We start from the raw sequence: 6,000 nt of genomic DNA, 5'->3' as shown, positions 1-6,000 counted from the left end.
TACGGTAGATGGATTTAACAATTTTCATTCGTTGTTTGAAGTCAATTTAATATGTTCTAAAGTTGAGTTCACAAAGACTTAGAACATCCTAGTTCCACTCGTATGAATTATATATATTTTGTATACTGTTGCATTTGTCAGAAACACAATTGTCTTATTTAGATGACTGTGGTGGTTATCAATCCTGAAGTGAACTTTCTTCCTAAGACCAAAATTAATTTCCAAATTTAATGCAACAACTTATATGTTATAATTAATGGAGAAAAATTCCAACACTTTTCCTTTAAAATTATTCTCAGCTCAAAAGTTTCCCTATATTTTTGTTACTGTAAAAAATGAACTCAAATGAATCTATTTCTCCCTTGGGTTTAAATTTTGTTTAACCATTTTGAAATGATTAAGTGGAATTGGAGGGAGGGTTTGTGAAGCGGGAGCGTGTTTCGGAATATCTTTTTTTTTTTTTTAATAACCAGGTAGCGACTATCAGGAGTTTCGGAATATCTTCATTAATGGAAAGGAATGGGAGGGGAGGAAATCAGGAATATAAACGTAGCTAACAGACGTGAGTTACTTGCTTCAGAATTTCTTCTCTTTTTTTTTTAAATGAGCGGAAGTGAGTCTATATATAAAGTTAGTAATTTTGTTCATCTCCAAAATAAAGTGTACAAGAAGAGCTCTTTGTCTCATTATTTTTTCTTCCTGTCTCTATCCATTATGAGGCTAGAAGCCACAATATTTTTTATAACTGGTGCATCAGGTTCACAAAAGTCAATATTTAACGCCAAAAAGCATGCATTTTCATCATCTGTTACTGCCAATTATGACTATTCAAACAGTATTCTTTTTATTTTTAAATTCAACTTGCAATGAAAAAGAAATAAGGTGGATATTTTTGGAGTTCTATTTTTTTTTTCAATCAGAGTTTGGTTTTAGCTTGACCGCATTTAAAATAATAATAATAATAAGTCCAGCTAGTATGATATGATTGTCATTTCAATCTATATAATACCAATTTTAAAATCTATTAAATCGGCTTTAAACGATAAATCCAAATCATTCAAACCAATCTACTTTATTAGTTGTGTGTTTACATGCAAAATTTATAATTTTTCGAATTTATTTAGTTTCAAGTCAAGCAATCAAATGTGAGAGTTTTTAAGTTAATTTTAATGCATTCATTCTTCAACATATTTTATCGCATGACCTGGTACTAAAATAACTCAAAAAAATAATATAAATATTGCATGTAAACACATTAAATCGGTTTCAATAGTTTGGATTCATCGTTTAAAGTCTATCTAATAAATTTTGAAATTGATATCATATGACACCATTGTTATTCTAGCCAGACTCAATAACAATAACAATAACAATAACAACAACAATAATAATAACAATAATAATAATAACAACAACAATAATAATAATAACAATAATAAGAATAACAATAACAATAAGAATAACAATAATAATAATAATAATAATAACAATAATAATAATAATAATAATAATAATAATAATAATAATAATAATAATATTTAATGAGGACGGTTCAAATGCCTCCATGTTTTTGTGCCTCCATCATGCCTCCATCTTTTTCCATCATTTTCAAAGTTCAAACAGTCGATCCGAACCGCTCAACCTAACCTCCATACTAAAATATGTTTGGAGACCAAATTTTATATTTTTAGGAATTTTTTTACTATTTTTTTAGATAGGTACAAAAATACTGTTTTTAGATGGTTCAGATTTATTGATTTTGTACCTATCTAAAAAAATAGTAAAAAAATTCCTAAAAATATAAAATTTGGTCTCCAAACATATTTTAGTATGGAGGTTAGGTTGAGCGGTTCGGATCGACTGTTTGAACTTTGAAAATGATGGAAAGAGATGGAGGCATGATGGAGACACAAAAAAATGGAGGCATTTGAACCCTCCTCATATTTAATTGTTATTATATTATTAATTGCTTTTGATGTTGGTTTCTTCACATATTTTTTAGGTGAATGGCTTGTATAGTCACCTATACTTTTGATATATGAAATTTACTTGATTCACCTTTTATAAAAAGATCCATAGAAAACTGAAATTGATGCTCCGTGTTTTCTTCCAAAACTAGAACAGGTTATCTAAAAGGAAGAGAGGGACTCCGATAGGTAACAGGGTTTAAGTCGTTCGATCTATGTTTAGATTCGCATAAACCATTTAGATTTATGGAACAGTTCAAATAAGTGTATATTTAGATTGGTTTGCATGAATCTCAACCATATCAGACGATTTAGATCGAACATATCTGACAAATTTCGATCCGATGCTCATCGGAAACTCACCGTCTCCTATCTGAAAAGGGTAATTATTTTTTTGAAATGAGAAAAAGGTAATTATATTAGCATTAAAATTTAAAGTTTGGGACAAGCAATTGAGTTCCATTTTCTTTAGTGATTGAAAAATCTCAGCACAAGACGGTAGTTTTGATGATATAAGAGGACTGATATACAAAATGTACATACCTGAATTCATAACTAGCTAATTCTTTTTGAAATTATTTAAAACATGAGAAAAGAGAGGTAGCACAATTGGCTAGAAAAATGTCCTAGAGTTGTTATACTCAAAGGTCGAGAGTTCGATTCCTCCTCACGAATCTTGATAGCTACTACCAAGTTTTCAAAAAAAAAAAAAATTATTTAAAACATATCTGAAACGTCAATGAAATGCTTCCCAAAAGCCAACATGTGCATTTGACTTGGATGGTTCCCCTCTAATAAATTAATAACAATTAATTGATAACTAGAGAGCTCCAAACGCCTCTGTTTTGTACAAGACAGGAGCCATCCCTGCCCATTAGTTCCATTAGGTTATTTATGCTTATTTTTTGTCATTTAAAACAAAAATTGTTTTTGTCTCTGCCAATATGAACACAATATGTAATTTTTAAGTGCCAATCTATATTGTCAAGTATGAACCATATATGTATATTAATTTTGTATATATTTCACATTTTATAGAAGTATAATTATTACCTAGTAGATGATGTGGTATGACTTCATTAGTTGGCAAGTTTGAGGTGAATTTTCTTTCTAAGCCCAAAATATATATTTTTTTAAATTGAACACACAACAAACTTAAGTGTTATAATTAATGTAGGGAAATTTTAAATTTCAATACTTCTCCTTTAAAATAATTAAAAACATATACTTTGAACCGTTTATATGAAGAAATTAATCACTAAAAAGTAAAGCATTTTTTTTGAAGTAACTGTAAATAAATGGTAAGAACAAAATTTGTCACCTAATTTTGGACTACATTTTGATATTTTTGTTTACCATCTCAAGTTTAAATTAAAAAAATGGAGAGGATTTATACATTTTACGTGTTAAAATCCTTATGACGTGCATGTTACTCTTTAGTGGGCTAACAAAGCATTAGTCAAATCTCTTAGAAAAACAAAATTGTGATCTCATTAATTACATTCCTTTCATGAAAATCTTTCTTCGATAGCCTTTTTGACTCTCTACAAGGATTTCACATCTTTGTCAAAAACAAAAAGAAGATTTCAACATATCCGTACCATTTCGGTGTCACCAAATTAAATTTCAGTACATTTTTGATCCCTACCAAAATTAAATAGTCCAGTCAAACATTTGAAATTTGGAAATTCGGCGAAATGAGTAACAATCTCACCGTCAAATTAGAATATAAAGCCACCCCCTTGCTTCAATAATTTTTTTCTATTCTAAGAAACCATCATTTCATCTCTCTCTATAAATCCATCTCTTTTACAACTCCAAATATATATCTATCCATGGCTTCTTTTTTGAGAAACCCAAAACCCTCATACACTTGTTTCATTTTGATGCTTCTTATACTCATAATTACACCACAATTGTGCACTTGTAGACCTATTGTTAAGTCTTCTCAAATGGATTCAAGTTCTTCACTAACAAAGGAGACAAACATGGGGGTGATGGAGAAGTATACGCCGCTATTGTTTAGCATGTTACCGAGAGGCAAATCGCCGCCTTCTGGCCCAAGCAAAGGGACGAATGAGAAGAACACCTAGCTAGCTAACTAGTTCATTAATTAGAGAGATTTTCATTGTTGTTTAATTTGTGATATAGTTAGTTGAAGAAACAATGCTTTGTACATGAGTCTGTCTACAGATATTTATGTAGATAGGTGATATAATTGTATACATATATAGTATAAAGAGCAAATACATAATGGAATTTTGTTTTGTTTGTGTCTTTGTTTACTTTCCTTATTATTGCAGTGATTATGTAGTAAAATTGTTTCACATACAGATCAGCTAAAATTGTATAAATTTATTAGATTAGACAGTTTGTTATCATGTAAAGTTCCCAATTAAAATCTCTTTCAATGTGGAACTCTGTTTTCATGATTGTTGATCTCCATAATTATGAAAAAAATATATATATGCAAAAATTCTTATTCCTGTTCAGAAAATTACAGTATCCAATATAACAAAAATTACCCCAAAATAAAACCACCACAAGAAAAAGAATCTTATCTTTTAGAGGATTAGATCTTATTTTAATGACAGTATGGTCACTTTCTCTCTTTCTTCAGGCACGTAAGAGTATGAATAGAAAAAAGTCGGTGTCAACCATTATACAGTAATTTGTTGGTTACTTGATATGACTTTTCATTGCATTTTTTTTCTTTCATGAGACACATTTTCCTAGAAAGATAAGAAATGAAAAATCGGAAACTAGCCTCCTTTGACCGCTGACTTTTAAATGCCTGGCTGTTACGGTGTTACTGGTTAGGCATTTGTGGTCCCCACACGTCATATACCAAGTTGTAGTTTCCTTCCTCCTTTCGGATTTTCTTCTCTAGTACCAGTACATAATGACAGTAATAACGGGTCACTGATGAAATTAGGGACGAATGTACTGCCAAGCAGGCATGGAATTAGAAATTGAGAGGTTTGATATATAAGTATTATGTAATTTTATTTTATGAAAGAAACTAATAGTATAATTTATTTGTAAAAATTAGAACTTTTGAAAGGATAAAACTAAAATATTCCAATTTAGAGGAGGTGCTTAGCACTCCTTCCTTTTCACCTAGCTACTTTCATATCAAGGCAGAAGTGTTTTGTCACACCCCGCGGCCACGGGTCGTAACAGTCCCCCGCCGTAAGCATACAACGCCGTGTATGCTTACAAGGCTACTCACATTTCAAACCAAACAACAAGCAATTCAGTGATGTTTCTAATATATATATCAGAGTACACAGTCTGGTCAGCATATAATACAACAAAAGTATCTCATCCGGATACCAACCACGAGGCCTACCCTAAATCTATACAACAAAAGATATCTAGGGTCATATACTGGTAAGCTACTAAGGCCTACTACTCTCGTGCCTCTCCGGAATCAGTCGCACCAATACCTGTAAAATAACGGGGAAGGTGGGGGTGAGAATAAATTCTCAGTGCGAATTTGCCACATTTGAATTATTGGACTTGCAATCAAACTCTATATTCAATAATGAAACCCAAACAACAACAATGCAAACAGTTATATAAGAAAACATAAATAACAGAATGCCACTACTCGACAACAGTTAATCAACCTGAAACACAGTTTACGGAATTTCCAAGATGAATCTCAAACACAACATATATTTTGGCTTAACTCGATTCCTAACTCAGTTCAGTAGGGCTTGTAGCAATTACAGATGTTCTTTCGAGCTGAACCTTTATCAAACCCACATCTGTAGGGTTACTGACACCTACAGATGGCCAACCGCTGGACCCTTTATCTGACACCCATCTGCAACCGCTTGGCTTAACAGTTTATTAAGGTCTGGTTCAAATCATGTAAAGAAAATCCACTTTAGAATCGTTTCCAATATTCGTCATATTCAATCGACCGTTCAAATGCATTAACACGTAGGAAAATGCTACCGAGCCATAGACGTTACACAAGTCAACCACAATTTCCAATCACACATCTCATAACATAATCACCCTC

The sequence above is a fragment of the Carex rostrata genome, chromosome 23 (assembly GCF_964058835.1).
Source record: "Carex rostrata chromosome 23, lpCarRost1.2, whole genome shotgun sequence".
Classification (NCBI taxonomy): Eukaryota; Viridiplantae; Streptophyta; class Magnoliopsida; order Poales; family Cyperaceae; genus Carex; species Carex rostrata.
Note: the sequence above shows the minus strand (reverse complement) of the source record.